This window comes from Tympanuchus pallidicinctus, unplaced genomic scaffold, assembly GCF_026119805.1.
Source record: "Tympanuchus pallidicinctus isolate F22 unplaced genomic scaffold, pur_lepc_1.0 scaffold1, whole genome shotgun sequence".
Lineage (NCBI taxonomy): Eukaryota > Metazoa > Chordata > Aves > Galliformes > Phasianidae > Tympanuchus > Tympanuchus pallidicinctus.
In genome coordinates this window covers 85,874,465-85,892,449 of record NW_026294618.1, presented here as the reverse complement: position 1 = coordinate 85,892,449, position 17,985 = coordinate 85,874,465, and the positions used below count along the sequence as shown (strand labels likewise).

Sequence of the window (17,985 nt, the reverse complement as noted above, 5' to 3'; positions counted from 1 at the left end):
ATGACACAGTTTGCTGCATATTTTCTTGAAGAGAACTTATGGCAGAACATTTTTTAATTCTACTGGGATATGGTTGTTTACAAAAATTAAATAAGTACTGCTGTCAAAGCATTACCCATTATTTAAAGATATAAATCCACTTCTGTTCTTTGCCATAGTCATATTTCTAGTATGTTCATCACTGGGTACAACTTCTGGTTGGTGTCAAACTAAAGGTTTCTGTGGGGAAACAGTATATTAAAAACTACCCTGGCAAAGAGCACAGATTCACCAAGTGTTAAAAATTATCTCAATTTGGAGAGGGAGACAAACTAAAGGCTTGATTCCAGGGTAGCTGGAATCTTTAAATGTAAGGTCTTGTATGGCCTTAAAAGAACACTGTGTGCTTCAATGACCCCAAAGCTGTTTGCTTACAGAATATATAAATCACATATATAGGCCTATGGGATGGAAGTGCCAGAGGAGGAACTCAGCCATCCCATAGTGTGCCTTCCTGCCTTATTTTCTGCTGCTTTGATTCTGTGCTAACATGTGAATATAAATGCTGGCACCAGCTTAGCTGTACATTGCAAGACTGAGCCCTGGGCGCATAATAAATTTCAGAACTTATTAATTTTTCAGAAAGTTATGAATGCCTGAAAACTACTAGGGATAGATAGCTATAATGTAAATAATTTTGTAGCCTGAATTATTGCAATGTTAGCAGATATGTCTACTCTGTTTATATCTAATCACCTGAGATGAACTAAATAAGATTTCTTTTTTTTTTTCTGAAGGTCAAGGAAGTCTGCCAGCAGTGGACCTTCAAAAAAAAAATCTGTCCCCTCTGCTATCAACTGGCCTTAATTTTCTGCATTTAAATAATTCAGCTTAATATTACTTGTTCATATGTCCAAATACCTATGTGAAGGGGATGGCTAATGATATTACTCTTGATGTATAGTATTACAATACCACATATCATAGGTGTGGAAAATAGAACTTAAAAAGGCTGTCAAACAAGATGTTATTAAAAGAAAAAAAAGTTTAAAATTTGTTCGCTCTCTCTTCTGAAACACGCTGGAATGCAGTGTCTTTCCCCTGAAGCAGTGAACCATATTGCTCAGACCTCTTTACCAGCAAGGTTTTCTAGTCGTATGCACAGAAAGTCTCCAAATTAGTGGCCACTCCTGGAGATTTTGCCTCTCAGTTCCTCTGTAGGAGAACACTTGACAAAGACAGAAGAGGATGAACAGGTGAACCACCCTGAACACTTTGACACATCACTCTCCCCACTCAGAACTGGGCAGCTGTGCGTGTGTCAGATGCAGTATGAAAGCAGCATGCTGTATCAAACAGCCAGGCATAGCTTTGTGTGTCTTCAGACAGCAGAGAGCCCTTTCTGACCTATTCAGTGTAAAACATTGTTCCTGCACTCTATTTTTGAAATCCTTCCTCAAGCCTTTCAACATCCCCATTGTGTTCTCACAAAGAAATGTGTTTCCTTCCACAAAGTTTTGATACCCAGCACAAGAACACCCACCTATTCTCCGTTCTCATTTCTGCTGTGCTGCTGCAGCCTGCTGATTGCGGAGGGAGCATTTCACTTCCATTAGAGTTTAAGCAAAATGATAGACTGACAGCGTAGGGAATCCATTAGCTCTAAGCAGTCTAGTCACTGCTAATTAGTTCTTAGACTTCGGAAGCTGGGTCAAAATTCTGTATTTTTCAGCTGAAAGCCGTGACATTTAAACTTTGTCTTCTGCAGATCATTCATTCCCCAACCGCTGCTCAGGACTGTGGTAAGTGAACATCTTTTTTCAGTTTGTGCTCTGAACAGAACCAGAAGAAAAAGCCCTCATTAAACAGTTTGCTCTGCAGGAAAGTCGTTTATTTAGCACTTTGCTGGTGTGATGTGAAAAACACCTTGTGAAATTGAGGTGTGCCATGTTGTCTGAAAGAGCTATGAAGGAGACAGTGAGGCAGTGGAGAGTGTGTGGAAATAGGTGTTTAGTTCACAATGCGAGGGCTTCTCCAGAACCCTCACATTCTCAGAAAGGCTGAGTTTAGGAGGAATGCTTACTGAAAATGTGAGTCTTTCAAATGGAAATGGAAATTTCATGTCAAACTAGCTAGTCAACCAGAGTTTTGTGCTCAGCTAAAACAAAATCACAATGTTTGCATTATTTTAAGTTATTTTGCCCATGCCATTCAAGGACATTGTCTTTAAGAGCCTTGATACCACAGGCCCAGTGCTTCATGTTGCATTTCTGAGCCCACCAATGAGGACCCCGTGCTCTAGCCTGTACATAGCAGTTCCCAAACCCCAAGAGGGATGGAAGGAGTTGCAGCCCCTGCATACCCTTCCTCCTGAACTGCTGGCTTTATGGAAAGGATGGAGGCTCCCAGTTGAGGGCATCTAGAAGGGAGAGCCTTCCTGGTGCCCTCACTTTGAAGCAGATCCAAGAGCAGCATGCAGGAGGTCCTGTTTTACCAGAACCATATAGGGATATAGGCTGCTCCCTGCCTAAAACTCTGATTCCTCATAAAGTGCAAAGCAACTGCAGGGGGAGCAGAGGACAGAGGGTTGCATTTATCCCGTGCCTCTCTTTCTCCATAGGAAACCTCAAGGGAGGATTTCTGTGACAGGCTGGAAGTGTTTCACCTTATGCTGGCAATTCCCATGCAGCATGTAACAAACTACAAATGATTCCATGTGGTGAGATAAGAGAAGTTGTACTTAGCTGGCACTAATGCAAATAGAAGGATGCAATGCATTGAAATGATATTTAGAGTACTGAAATGAGAGGTTGAGTAGTCTTAGTATACAGACTCAGCATGAAACACTGTGCAGAGCTCTGGCACAGAAGAACAAGAGACACAAGACAGTAACTGTTTAGAGATCTGAAAAACTATTTAGAGTCAGATTTGCTCAAAATAATGAGGATAGCACGATGTTATATTTGATTTCCATTAAGTATAAAGATTGTTACTTGTTTAATTCAAGAGTAGTGATGGAAGAGTTTCAGTGAAATAGGAGCTCAAACCTGACTCGAATACCAAGCTATTGTGCAAGGGTTTCAGATCTGAAATCTTATAAGTTGATAAGTCTGTTGAAAGGTTTTAATGTATTCAAAGTCATCACAGTATTTTTGTTGTATTACTAAAATGTGATAAAAATGGTATCCATCAATCAGGTTTTTGTAATGAAAATGTTGTATAGCCATACTATATTTGTACATAACTATTTCTCTTGTACTCAGGTTAAAAAAATTTGTGGGAATAAAAAATTTAGGTTCTTATATCACAGGTTTCTCACCATGAGCATATTCTGTTCAGATTTACAAAACAGCCCATGTGCTGAAGTGTTTGAGTAGGTAGGTACCTCTACCTGTCTCAGTTTTAAGTTGAGAGTACCATATAAATAGCAGAATGAAAAAGATTGAGAGATAAGCATAAGATTATTCAGGTGACTTTTCTTTATGACTCATCTTTTATTAGAGTTAAAATGATCTGAAAGTAATTTAACATCATTTCATGAAAGGTTAATGTTATTTGTATTTTAGGGTAGCTGAACACAATACAGATTTTGCTAGAAATTCAAATCTAACTTCATTTTCTTTAATTGTTCTTCTAGAGCAATTTCCTGGGAGTCTATTAAGCCATAAGCAAGCGTTTATTGAACAGAGAATCCTGCATTAAGATAGGTCTAACACAATTCAATTTAAGAGGTTATTAATTACCTAATGTGTCAGCGTCCTTACAAAAAGAGTTTATTCATTTGTTCATTTGATCATTAGTATCAGAATTCAAAATGAAAGGTACCTCACAATTCAGAAACACAGATGATTTTCCTAGATCTGTATGGTCATATGTTAAATCCTGGTCACAGAGGTGTTTCCCTCCAGTGGACAACAAGATATTTCAATTGCCGTATTTTTCAGCCCCCTTCCAAACCCAACTGGGATCTGGGGATGTTTACAAAGGTGAGGAGCAGGAGTGGGGAAGAGAAGTCCTTTTGCACAGAGAGAACAGGATGCAGAGGTGTTGGGGATGGCCAGGGCTGGTGCTGCTGGGCTCAGGTGGTGTATGGCTGTGAGAGAGGGCACCTGTAGTGCAGCACAGCCTGCAGGGTCTGTAAGAGCAACGAGGATAGCCAAAAAATTCTGCCAGAGGAAATGCAGTAGGCTCTCCTGATGCTGGGGAATGGGATGAATGATAAAGCAATAGTAGGATAAGTATACATTGTGATGAGCTATTAGCTCTTACCAGTCAGGGATGATTCTGGGGTCACTAAGACCTTTAAGTGTCTGTTCTCCAAAAATATCAGCAGGAGAAAAAGAAAAAAAAAGAAAAAAAAACGTTAGACCAACTGTTAGAAACTATTAGAAAAGGAACAGAATGAAAAAGAACGTGTGCCCACATATGCTGTAGTAAGTCTTAAAAAAGTCAAAGCATAGTTAGATAAGAACAGAACAGCTTCCACTTGAGAAAATGACATTAAAAAGTCAAAATCAGAATTGGATATGTAAGAAGGTACTCCAGCCTGAAAGTGAGGCAGGTAAAAGATCTACTGTTCAAGTGTATCATACCATGAAGGGTAGGAATATGAATAGGGGAATATCATTCCTGTTCCTGATGTCAGAAGGAATAAGAGGTTGTAATGCATTTATTATCACAGAAGTTTGAAAGCATAAATAATCTTAAAAAGAGGTAAACGAAATTGATGGGATATAGATCTATTGATGGCTACTAAGTAGACTAGTCTCTTTGAACCCTCTGTCCCAGAAAGCCCCTGAGCTGCTGATTTTTAGGTGCTACCTGGGTTGGCCATGGAAATAACATTGTATGCCTGCTCTGCTGCCATACACTCTCTTCATAAATATCCAATGCTGTTTGGTATAGGAGAGTAGGTGACAATTTAAAATCTGTAAGTGAAGCACAGACACCTTCAGTAATACTGTACCGTATATATCCATATCTATTTTTATATCCAGCTCAAACATTTTTATATGTTTGTGTTTTGAATAGACATATTTGCTGTGTTGCCAAACTTAGAGATTTTTTTCTCACACATATTTCTTACATTGCTTTTTCTGATGTTTCTACCCACAGGTGATCTTGCTGTTGAAAGTATACTTAAAAACAAACAGGTAAACAAAACCAGAGATTATAATTTTTAGGTCAGCAGTTTGTGCAGAAAAGTCTTGTCATGTTTTACTTTGAAAAAGAGGGAGTAAACATTAAGGTGAAAACAGCATCAGTCAATTCCATTAAAAACAACAATAAAATCAATGGTTTTATGAGCCTCTCCAGTTAACACATGGGTTTAGCAGTATACTTCTTAAAAAAGAAACAGTGGTGAAAAGTTTTACCATATGCCTTGTAGACCAGAATTAAAATTTCAGATGTTTGCACATCTTAGAGAAACATTGTAGAAATCAGGTGTAGAAAGATAATTTTATTTTTTAGGCAAATTCTCTTGATATACATGTTTAGAATTCTGTAGCATGATATAGTCCAATACATACCGTGAGTATTTATAATGGAGGTAATAGATTAAACATCAGAGTTCCTTCCTTGCTTAATCAGTGTATGGGAGCTGTTGAGTCATGGCCTGAACCACTGATTGATCACCTGAGGATGACAGATGAAGGCAATTCAGCTGTATGACCAGAAGGGGTGGAGTCTGGCTGCACCTCTTCTAGACCCCATTTAAGGGCTGACTACCACTGGGGAAGAATCTTTTTCTGGAGATCCCTCCTCTATGGAATCTTTCCTGTGAACCTAGACATGTGGATGTAGGTGAGTATTCCTTCCCTGTTTGTTTCTTTTCACCACGGTAATCTTTTCAGCTGTAACACCAACTGTAATAATCACAAAAGCTCGGGAACTGCTTAACATTCCCTTGAAGAAATGAGAAGTTAAGCATAAGAATGTTATATATCCATATATCACTCATGTGCTTAGTAAACAAGATGTTACAGCTCATAGAGAGGAAAGAACACAGTGTAGCTGGAGAGTAGGGATGTCTGTGGCTTCTAAAGTATGGTGGTAAAGGGAGTGAAGATAGCCCCCAAAAAAAAAAAAAAAAAAAAAAAAAAATGCTGTGCAGAAATAAAATAAGTTGGGGAAGGTTATAAAAAGTGTCTGACAACTCTGAGTTATACCCCAACCTGGAATCTTCTGTCCAATTCTGTCCAAAAAAATGTTTTGGAATCTTCTGTCCAATAGTCTGCACACACTTCCAAATGAGGATGCAAAGAAATTACCTTCTATGCAAAAAGTCTAAAATATGTAATTTCTCATTAAAACTATCTTCTGCTATCACCTGTGATGACCTGTATAAGCCAACTCCCCAGTAAAATTTACTGCAAGTCCCTTAGGACTATGACATAATAGCCACCATCAAAACATGATGGAACCACTCTCACAACTGGGGTGCTTCCATGGATGGCTATAAGCTCTTCAGAAAGGATGGGCTGTGAAGTTTACATGCTAATTACAAATGCTGACAAGACGTGGTCTTTATCTGAAAACACATTCTTTGAGTTCTATTTGGCTCTTCTTTTATTCAAAGTCTTTGTCTTATCTGGAACCAGTTTTGGCACTCAACCTTCTGTATTCTGAAAAACCTTGAATTTCTGCAGCAGAACACTTGTGATCTCTTGTACATGACTAAACTATTAGGCAGTTATTAACTTCCAAATGAGAAAATGTTAAAACTTCAATGAGACTTTTTTTTTTTCCCCCATGGCAAGCTTGTATTTTGTATTCATATGCAGCCACCAACTGCTCTGGTATTTAAAAAATAAAAATAAAAATACAGTTGATGAATGTAGCTCATTACTGGCTCTGGCTCTCGATCAAAAGGAGAAACCCGGATGACTCACCAACTCAAAGTGAGAGTGAGCTTGGGGCAACTGAATCCAAATAATGAATTACTTTATCCCTTTTTCTTTTTTTTCTTTTTTTTCTTTTTTTTCTTTTTTTTCTTTTTTTTCTTTTTTTTCTTTTTTTTCTTTTTTTTCTTTTTTTTCTTTTTTTTCTTTTTTTTCTTTTTTTTCTTTTTTTTCTTTTTTTTCTTTTTTTCTTTTTTTCTTTTTTTCTTTTTTTCTTTTTTTCTTTTTTTCTTTTTTTCTTTTTTTCTTTTTTTCTTTTTTTCTTTTTTTCTTTTTTTCTTTTTTTCTTTTTTTTTCTTCTCTTCTTTTTTTCTTCTCTTCTTTTTTTCTTCTCTTCTTTTTTTCTTCTCTTCTTTTTTTCTTCTCTTCTTTTTTTCTTCTCTTCTTCTTTTCTTCTCTTCTTCTTTTCTTCTCTTCTTCTTTTCTTCTCTTCTTCTTTTCTTCTCTTCTTCTTTTCTTCTCTTCTTCTTTTCTTCTCTTCTTCTTTTCTTCTCTTCTTCTTTTCTTCTCTTCTTCTTTTCTTCTCTTCTTCTTTTCTTCTCTTCTTCTTTTCTTCTCTTCTTCTTTTCTTCTCTTCTTCTTTTCTTCTCTTCTTCTTTTCTTCTCTTCTTCTTTTCTTCTCTTCTTCTTTTCTTCTCTTCTTCTTTTCTTCTCTTCTTCTTTTCTTCTCTTCTTCTTTTCTTCTCTTCTTCTTTTCTTCTCTTCTTCTTTTCTTCTCTTCTTCTTTTCTTCTCTTCTTCTTTTCTTCTCTTCTTCTTTTCTTCTCTTCTTCTTTTCTTCTCTTCTTCTTTTCTTCTCTTCTTCTTTTCTTCTCTTCTTCTTTTCTTCTCTTCTTCTTTTCTTCTCTTCTTCTTTTCTTCTCTTCTTCTTTTCTTCTCTTCTTCTTTTCTTCTCTTCTTCTTTTCTTCTCTTCTTCTTTTCTTCTCTTCTTCTTTTCTTCTCTTCTTCTTTTCTTCTCTTCTTCTTTTCTTCTCTTCTTCTTTTCTTCTCTTCTTCTTTTCTTCTCTTCTTCTTTTCTTCTCTTCTTCTTTTCTTCTCTTCTTCTTTTCTTCTCTTCTTCTTTTCTTCTCTTCTTCTTTTCTTCTCTTCTTCTTTTCTTCTCTTCTTCTTTTCTTCTCTTCTTCTTTTCTTCTCTTCTTCTTTTCTTCTCTTCTTCTTTTCTTCTCTTCTTCTTTTCTTCTCTTCTTCTTTTCTTCAAAAAAAGTTACCTCTGTGCCTCATGGGAGGAGTCTATACTCTCTTGGAATTGGCAAATACATCAGAAATTAAAGGAATGCTGTCAGCATGAGGAACGGAATGCTTGTCAGATGTAAAAATCACAATTAAAAAGATTTCAAGAAATAGCACAACTACACTTTGGAAATGTCAGCACAACCATTAGAGCAGGAGAAATAACAGCGCAGTAGGATGATTTCAGCTCTGTCTGGATTAGTTGACTTATGCTCTTTAGCACCAGTAAAGAGGAGGAAACCTTTAATACGTCAGCAAATAGCTCTCGTGAGGAAAATAGGACAAGGTTCTATTCCATTGTTGTACTCAAATTCAAGCAATGAAATCTGCCAAGGCACAAAATGTCCTTTGCTAGGAACATCAGCATATTCTATACAAGTCTAAGACAAGTTGGAAGGGAGAATTTGGAGATGGTGTCAGTATGTTACTAACACTGTTCAGCTCTATGAATCATTACTAACAGATGTAGAGTAAGTGAAAACTTTTTTATAAGTTACCTCAGTGAAATTAAAGAACTTCTTCAATGGGAAGAATGGATTTGAATCCATGTGGCTAACACTGGGATGAGTTCCAAATGTGATAAACTACTTAAGAGCCAGTGTTTCCAAAATAAAGTAAATGAAAACCAATATTGAGAAAACTTTAATGGTAAATTAATCACATGCTTAGAGAAAATGTAAGTATGCTTTGATTGGGATTAACTGGTTAAATGTTACTCAAGGTCTTGTAGGACTCAAAACACATGTGAGTACTTGTGATCTGAACCAGTTCAAAATGAAGTAAAAATTAGTAACGTTGTACCAAGCTGTGTTTTTGTTAACAGAAACCAATGCCTGGGAAGCACAGGAAGCTTCATTTTGACTGTGACTCAAAAGGAAAGCATGTGGATTGAATTACCTGGTTGTCTTAGTACGTTATATGGAAATGCTTGAAATGCATTTGAAACAAGAATTCAGAAAGTAGTTTTACTGAATGTTATAGTTTTCTTCTGCATACTTTGTTTTATTTATCTATATATGATTGTCCTTACTCCTTAGAATATACCTGAAATGGAACTGTATGAATAGGGCTTATGCTGGAGAGAGCATTTGTTGGAGAATTGAAATGGATACAACTGCTAGCACTGCTATCTGGCTCACACAAAACATGCCCTCAACCTTCTCAGAGAGACACATGGTAGTTCCCTTTCAGAAATATATTGAAAACAAGCTATTTGAAGAGGTCTGTGTTTAAAAATAAAAGATAAAAAAGGGAGAAAGAGGTTAAAAGGCACCTTTTCAAAACTGCACTGCATTCATCTGCTTAATATGGGAAACCTACAAAGTACAGAAGAGGTCATTTCCCTATGGGTGTTGGAACTGATTCTTTTTAGAATATCCTTTTCTGTCAGTTATTTCTGGATCATCAGAATTTTCTAGTTTCTGTGAAGCTATAGGGCAAATTCTTCCCTGACCAATAGTACATGGAAACCTTTGATAATTCAATCATTATCAGTGCTTCATGTCCTCTATTCTTCCTCCACCTTTGTGGAATACAATACTACCTTTTCCATAATGTCTTTCCCATTGAAATAACTTTTGGTTGTCATGAAGGAAAAGAAAAGTCAATGAAAAGTTACTGGATGAGTCCTCACAAGCTACTTGGCAGTTTAAATAAATATTTCTATTTTAAGAATCAATCTGTGACAAGTATAGACCTCTTTCTGTCTGGAGTGTAGGTGGCAGTCTAGCTCCAGCAGTTCAGGATCTTGCACTGTGACCTCAGGTAGCATCACAGTTTTTTAAGCTACACCTAGAGCTGCTTTGTAAAGTGTTGTACCTTCTGTGTATGTGCTTACTTGTATGTTTTTTCTTGCTATAGATCTACTTTCAAACACAAAGAAGCAGTCCATTTCAGCAACACAAGGAACAATTCCTTGCAAAGGCCAGTAGTATCCTTGCTCTGAAGATTATAGTCATGACTGTGGGTAAAATGTCTGGTTATTCAGGTGATAGTGCCTCCTAATAAGCTTCAGATGGCTGCTTTTCTTCAATGGAACTAATAAAAACAAGCTCATGCTAGACTGCTGGTCTTTTACTTTCAGCCATCAGAAAGTGCCATAGGAAGGACTGAAAACTGTGAGAATTTTCAACATAGGAAATACTGTGGGCAAAGGACAAAGTAGAGTTGTTACTTCAAGACTTCAACTGGATATATGTTTTTAAGTAACAATCATTTAAAGAATGTTTCAAGGTCAGTGCACTTTCAAAATCCTTTCTCTCAATACTTCTTCTCTTCTAGAAGTATCTTCTTGCCAGTTTCACTCTCTTAGTCATTTTTATAGATTTTCTTAGAAGCTGGTGTTTATCTACATGCTGAGCACATTTTTGGATATGTACATTTTTGAAGATTTGATTTTCATGCCTTGAATCTTTATATTTAGCATGTTTTTATGTAACTGCTTTTTGAGGTTTTATAGTCAATTAAATTTAGATGTTCAGCTCTACCATTGTATTTTGAAAATGATAACACTATTTCCAGTCCTTTTTAAATGTTTGGATAAATCAAGGAAAAAGAAAGGGAAGTCTTTAACAGATGCTGATTTCCTAAGAATACTCAAAAGTAGTAAAGAATTCAGAAGTACAAGCCCTTTGATTTGGAATAGATTTTCTGTAATTCTCTCCATTTGGTGGTGTTTTTTCGTTTTGTTGGTTTTATGTTTGTTCTTGCTTGGAGGTGGGGTTGTTTTTCTTTTGGTCTTCTACTGTGTGATTATTTAATATTTAATTTTTAAAAAAAATATATATGGGAAAAGACATTTGTCAATGTAATGAAAACTTCAATGATTTATATGCCTGTGGTGTTAGAAGTATATGAAGTACCTAAACATTTGTCTATAGGCAGTCAGTGAAATAACTGTTGTACACAATGTGAGTACATAGACTACCTATTTAACCATTCATGCACAGTATTGTTTTAGTGATGCAGAACTCACTGGGGTAAGAGGTGTATTGCAACCCATCATGTGATAGAGCCTGAAAGTCTGTTCCTATTTGTCCTGGGATGATAGTACAGTAAGAGTAAAGTTGCCCTAGCTGTCAAGTGACTTCATTCCACAAAAAGAGGTCACTTGCTCAATATGGCCAAAAGTTAATATATTTGTGACTTTACCACTGATGTCCTTGGGCTTTGAATGGGAGTCACATTACAATTGTTTCTCCAGGAAGAAAGGAAGACATTAAGTGTTAATGCTTGGAGTATGACACAAGATTTATTAGCAATTTTCACAAAATATGCAATCTTTCTAATTTCCTTGTACACATGCAGAAGTGGTCCTCGTATACTTCATCAATATCATATGAATAAGTTCCAGTACCACTTCCAGCCTCAAAACTGTCCTATTGGCTATGGAATGTCCTTAAACATCACTGATAGTCACAGAATCAGCAAGACTGTTAGGTAGTAATTTCTCTCATTGTTCCCATGTGCTCTCCCCAGACTTGTAGCACAGCTTTGTGGAGAACTAATTCATCTTTGTGAATGCAAGTTTTAGCATCTTACTGTGGGGAAAATTGTTCTATATATATTGCTTTTATAAAAAATAGATTTGCTGATTATTCTACACTTGCACGTTTGAAAGCAAAAGCCAAGCATAATAATAGCCTTATCCAGGAGAAGGAAATGTGCACAAGAAAAAAAAATTTTTTTGTGATATGTTGCCTGATGTGCAAATAACAATTACTATCAGCATATGCAGCAAGTAGAAAAATCTAAATTATTTTCTTTATAAGTTTAACACTGTTTTTCCCCCCTCCCTTCTCCACTGGAAATGATTGCCTTTACCTTTAAACTGTATATTCCCCAGTATTCTTCTACAATATTTTTTTTCTTTACAATAAATCCTTGTCTGATGAGTGCTACATTGTTAACTTCTGGAAATTTTGGAGACAAAAAAAAAGTGAGAAATAATGCAGTGAGAAGGGACTCCACAGCACAAAAGGGAACATCACTGGACAGGATTGTTCTTCTGGCACTGATACAGCCTTATGGCACAGCACAGCAGTAAGAACTGAAGCTAAGATGTAACATTAAGGACCCAAGTATAGAAATCCTTAGCTAGATTTTTCCCCAATGTCCCTACTGATTAAAAACAGCCATGAGCTACATTTTTTCCCCATTCCCTATCATGTACTGTGGGTATGCCATTATTGCCATGACTTCGGGAGTATGATGCCAACTCTTCTGAATATGGCTATGTCTATATTAGCAAGTAGTAGAGTTCAACAGGAGAACAAAACAGTCAATGCTGTGGATATAGCACCTGCACTCCATGTGTTTGTGGAGCCAATGGGATGGCTTGGACCAGCCCTCACCTGGGCTGGCTGCCTCCAAACAAGAGGGATGCTCCTAGCATGTCTTTAAGCTGAGCATTAATCTGAAAGGAGCCAAGTTTGATTGCTTTGAGACACTTTCATAAGGCCATCCGTGGTGCAGGAAATAGTCATGACTGGCGGACTTGCTGCAAAAGTGCTTTCCCAGCATGATCCAAACATTAAAACACATACATCTTCTGCCATTTCCTACTCCAGCACCAATACAGAAGGTACATTTCCAAAAATATTCAACATATTGAATGATAAAATCATCTGAAGGTATGATTGGTTAGTACTGGCAGATAAGTGCTATAGAAATCTGTGCATCACCTGTTGGCTTAGACAGTCAGAAAAAAATTGAAGCATTGGTCATCTGAATATGAAGCCAGGAAAGCTTAAGAATATGGGCTGCAGTACTTCTGGGTCAGGTGATTCTTTGTGAAATGAGGTGATGTGGCTTGCAGATATTGGATCTTTGACTTTCATTGTGAACATTGTAAACTCTGGATCCAAGAGCAGAGCATGTTCTTCTCTATTCATGAAGTAAGCTTCAGAGCGTGAAGCTAATGGATGCCTATAAGTAAATCCTATGAACTGAAAGGTAGGCACTTAATTTTGAATATTTAATCAATAGTATATTCTTCTATCAAACATTAGTCTCTTTTTTTATTTTTTCTGGAGTGATTCTCTGTCTTATAAACAGCTTAAAGAATGCCAAGATAGGAATGCATTTAGTAAACAATTGAATTATGTTGCACTTACCAACACTAAACAGGAAGGATGAAGCAAACATTGCTTTTGCTTTTTGTAGGAGGCAAATCTGATGACAGCGGAGATTTCTCTGATAGAATAATATCTTTTTGAAAATCACGTACAAGGTTTTGTTTTCCAGCGTGGAGCAGAACAAAGCAACAGCAGACTGTTGCTTTGAGCACTGCTTGCAGCCTGCTATATGGTACTCTTGGTCCAAAATCTCTACATGGGTTTTGCTTTGCTTGGGTTCTTTCAGAGTGTTCCTTTCCTTTGTTTCTGTGGCTTTCTGTTTACTCTATGAAAATTGCACACTGATGTAGAGAACTCCTGTATTTACCTGATATCTATCCACACTGTGTATACTAACGTAAGTGCACTATACCATGCAAACTCTTGAGTGGCCTGGCATATGCGTTTATATTTAATGGTGACATGTGACTATGTTTTGATGTAAAGGTTGTTTCATAAAGGAATTTATCTTTCTGTTCACTAAAAGCTGAAAAACAAAATGAAATACACACACACACACACACACACACACACACACACACACAAAAAAAAAAAAAAAAAAAAACACAGTTATAAACATTTGCACTCACTTTGATATATATTTTTTTCCCAGTTGACAGTAAAAAACCTGAAATTTAGAAACTTCTGTGATCTCCGGTGTTCAAAAGGTAAATACATTGATGTGAAGGGCATTTATAGTTGGAAATAAACATAAGCACCAACCAAGGTGGTGAAAATATCAAAATGAAGTTGTTTGGGTAGAAAGTGAAAGTTAACTGCCACAGGCAGGGTTGCCAGCCACCAGACCATACTGCCCAAGGCCTTATCCAACCTGGCCTTAAACACCACCAGGAATGGGACACCACAACCTCTCTGGACACCCTAACAGTAAAATCTTCCCCCTAACATCTAATCTAAATTTCCCTTCCTTTAATTTAAAGACATTCCCCCTTGTCCTATCACTATTAGAACTGAGTATCACCATTAGGATATCCTAATTTTTTTCTTAGTTCTTGAGCTCACTCCACATTGTGTTTCAACAAAATCAGGGCATTTGAGATTTTATTTTATTTTTTAATCAGAACTTGGAGAAATGACTTAGCAGCACTTACTACAAGGGAAGCATTAGATGGTGCTTGGAGTCTAAGTTTCCACCTACTGCAATCCTACCATGTTACATGGTAATAAACACACCTTGCAAGTGGATATTCAGTTTTCAGTGCCAGAGGATTACTTTGATTATTTCATTTATGAAAAATGCTGTTATCTCGCTTAGCAAATGAACACGCTATCCTGAGGTTTGATCTACAAAATAACTAATACTTTGCCATGTATGTTAATACCTTTCATAATGAAACACTTCAACTGTTTTCTTTGTGCAGCCACCTTCACCCCTCATCAATTTGTGTTAAAATACCAAACTAATTTTAAAAACAGGAACTTTCATTTAGAAGTGCAACGTTAGAAATCTCCTGAGAATTCATATATCAGATGGCAAAGAACAAGCAAATAAAAGAAGCTGAAGTGTAGAAAAATACTTGCCCTTTAACACACTGTTTGCAATTCATAATTAAAAATGCCTCAAAATGAGAAAAGCAGTACTTGCATTGTGATAGGAGACTAGCTGCAAAAGTGCTCTCCCAGCGTGATCCAAACATTAAGGCGCATTCACCTTCTGCTGCTTCCTACTCCAGCACCAATACAGAAGGTACATTTCCAAAAATATTCAACGCCATAGAAGGGATTGTTTACCTCAAGTTAAAAGAAGGTGATTTGAGGGCAGAGAGCCTAGATAGGAAATTGCCCTGTGCATTTCTACACTATTTATAGAAAGGTTTGGTAAATTCATATTCCTGAAACCTTGCTGAAGATTATCTAAAGAGGAGTTAAATTACTGTTCTATGAAAGGTGGTTCAGAAAAGGAGAGTAAGATTCCCAAGCAAGTCAAGCTACATCTAAAAGGAGAGATGAGTAATGAGCTCCTCTGCTCTGGCTCCAACCTGACAGTCATTCTGTTGTAATACACCTGTGTTGTGAATTGGACTGGAAATACCAACTAAAATTATGTCATCTCGTAGCAGGAACTCTGAATATGGTCTTGTCTGCATTTGTCCATGAAGATACACTCTTAATTTCAGCAGAGTTCAGTAACAAGTCTGATAGGAGCTCTCAGGCAAATTCTGTTCTCTTTAGAACTTCTGCCTTTTGCATTATTTATTGCTAAGACAGCTAATGAACTTCCAACTTCTAGAGCCTTGTAGCTGCTTAGATTAAGTAATCAGAGGGCAATATTGGTATAGGTGAATGATTGGACTAGATGATCTTAGAGGTCTTTCCAAGCTTTATATTTTATAATTCTGCCAAGTAAAAGGTACGATTAATTTCTGTTCTTATTTCATAGCTATTTGTTCAAGGTTTATCAGCATTATATGAAATGAAGAATTTTGCCATTCCAGGTAAGGCTGGAGGTTGGTCAGAGACAGCTAAGTCCTGGGAAGTCACTTCTGTTTGTACCACCTGCAATTATAGTGACAGCCACCATTTGGAGTTGCTGGTCAACCTAGGCTGAGCATGAGCCAGCATTGTGCCCAGCCAGCCAAGAAAGCAAACTGCATTATGGGGTGTATTAAACATAGCATAGCCAGATGTGCTGATTCTCCCACTGTATTAACATTGGTGCAGCTTTGCCTTGAATACTACAGGCAGTTCTGTGCTCCAAGCAGTGAGACTCTGTGGGCTTTGCAGATCCCTTCCAAATGAACTATTCTATTCACCTCAAGTAAATAACCCTCAGTTTTCATAGCAGCAGCAGCCAGATTGGTTTTTCAGGTGCTAGAAAAATCAGTGTGGCTCTACTGTTTCACAGAGCATGCCCTAGGCAGACATTTCCTTTGTCTACACAGATAGCTACTTGTGCATAAATGAATATATGAGGTAAAGACCAACAATTTATCTGCCCCTGGACTTAAAGCCACACTGTTCTTCTTTCTGTCACGTTAACAGAAGAAGTCTAAATTCTGTCTGCATATGTCATATTTTGCTTTCAATATAGAAAATGTCTTTAAAGCTCCACAGTAGCATGATGAGATGCTATTATCAGTGATGTTGTTACCTACTAGTAAAGATACACAATAGCATTTATCCATTGCCTGGATACTGCCTTCAATGGCATGATTGTGGGTGATTAGGGACTTACGTTTTTTTTCGTAAGAGCTTTAAGCAGTACATATCACTAAGTACTACTGTATGTATAGTTAAGCTTTCTCTATTACTCTTCAATCCTCTTCTTAAGTTGTAACCCTAAATATTTTTGATCTAATACAGGAAGAGTAATCTGTATTTAAACTAAGTGGTGAGTGTTCAAAATGAAGCCACATAAATCTTGAAAGATAAACTCTTATGTAACAGTATTCAAGAAGGTAGTAGGACTGTGTACAGCTACCTCTGAAAGCCTGTAACTGATCATATGCACCAGCCACACCTGTACTACAGGTGAATGCCATGGAGTGCAAATACGGGGTTCAGAAAAATTTCTTGAGAACATTATTGATAAAATTATTACCAGTTGATGTAAAATGTTTTTTATTTTCCAAGTTGGACAGAAAAACTGCAAGAATAAGATTCTTGTTGTAGTGAAACGGAAGAGTAAAGTTCTGTAGATTCTATGGAATGGTGTTTTCTCTCTATTTTCTACTTCTATGCCTCTGTCAGCAGATCTTTTCAGTCCAGGCCAGGGTGTAGGCTCATGGGGGCAGAGATGTGGAGAGCTGGAGACCAGCCCTGTTGCAGCCTTGCTAGGCAGGGACTGACAGTTGTATTTTGTGTGGGTATAGATATATGCTGCAATACATGAGGATTTGATGTGATAAAGCTTTCAAAACTGTCCATCATGTGCGTTGCTAGCTAGAGGCGTTAACTTCTGATTTTGGTTTATCTACTCAAAACTGAGAGTAACAGAGATGCTTTATATAAGTAGAATTTCCCTTCTCAGCATCCCAGTTATGCATTTGTCCCAAAGCATTTTTCTGTTTTTTATTTAACTTTGCTTTAGCTGAGTTGAGAAGTGTCCAGTCAATTGGGATATGGGGAGATGATGACTGCAACTTGAGTTCCTCACTTTCAGCTCTCATTAGGCTGAAAAAAAGTGTTAGATCTCTGCTCTGGTGGGATGGCAGTTCAACAGAGGTTGTTTTCACCTATTGCTCTTTCCACCTCCTCAGGTTAAATAAACTGAAATAAAAGTAGATGCATACATCCAGCCTAAAGTTCTACATGTCTAGTTGATATATGTCAAAAACTGTAAAATGCATTTCTGAGCAATGCCAACATAAGGGCAAGGCAAGAAGGACTATTCACTTCTTCCTTTGGTGATTGCACCGCCTCTGCAGTAGTGGTTCAGCTGAAGCAAGAGAGCTGAGGCAGGGACTGTTGGCAGGTTGTGGAGGCTGTAAAGAGCAGGGACCACCAGAGAGAAGGGAGCAGGGCTGAGTTTGTTTCACACCGCTTGCTGTGTCTCGTACAAGCCTATGATCAAAACTGCAAATCAGGCAGATATCATCATAAATAGAGATTTCAAGTCAGTAGCCATCACTAAGGCAGATGCTTTCAAAGCAACCATGTGGCACTTTTGAAAATGTAAACCTAAAGTTCTTTTTGTATGTAATGGAGTCAAATCCAAATTTAAAGTAGGCATTTTTCCATTGGCTTCAAAAGGCTGTGAGTCATACAGATTCATTACTGTTAAAATGATTCTATCAAGA

General features: G+C 37.2%; 1 long non-coding RNA gene across 1 annotated transcript; it reads left to right on the top strand.

Annotated features, from left to right (window-relative positions):
• Nucleotides 1–5,683: 5,683 nt before the first annotated feature.
• LOC128078170 (uncharacterized) lies at nucleotides 5,684–13,640 on the top strand. Its single transcript, XR_008205339.1, has 3 exons — nucleotides 5,684–5,784; nucleotides 9,972–10,343; nucleotides 13,275–13,640. It is a non-coding gene; the product is annotated as an uncharacterized LOC128078170 (long non-coding RNA).
• The last annotated feature ends 4,345 nt before the right edge of the window (nucleotides 13,641–17,985 follow it).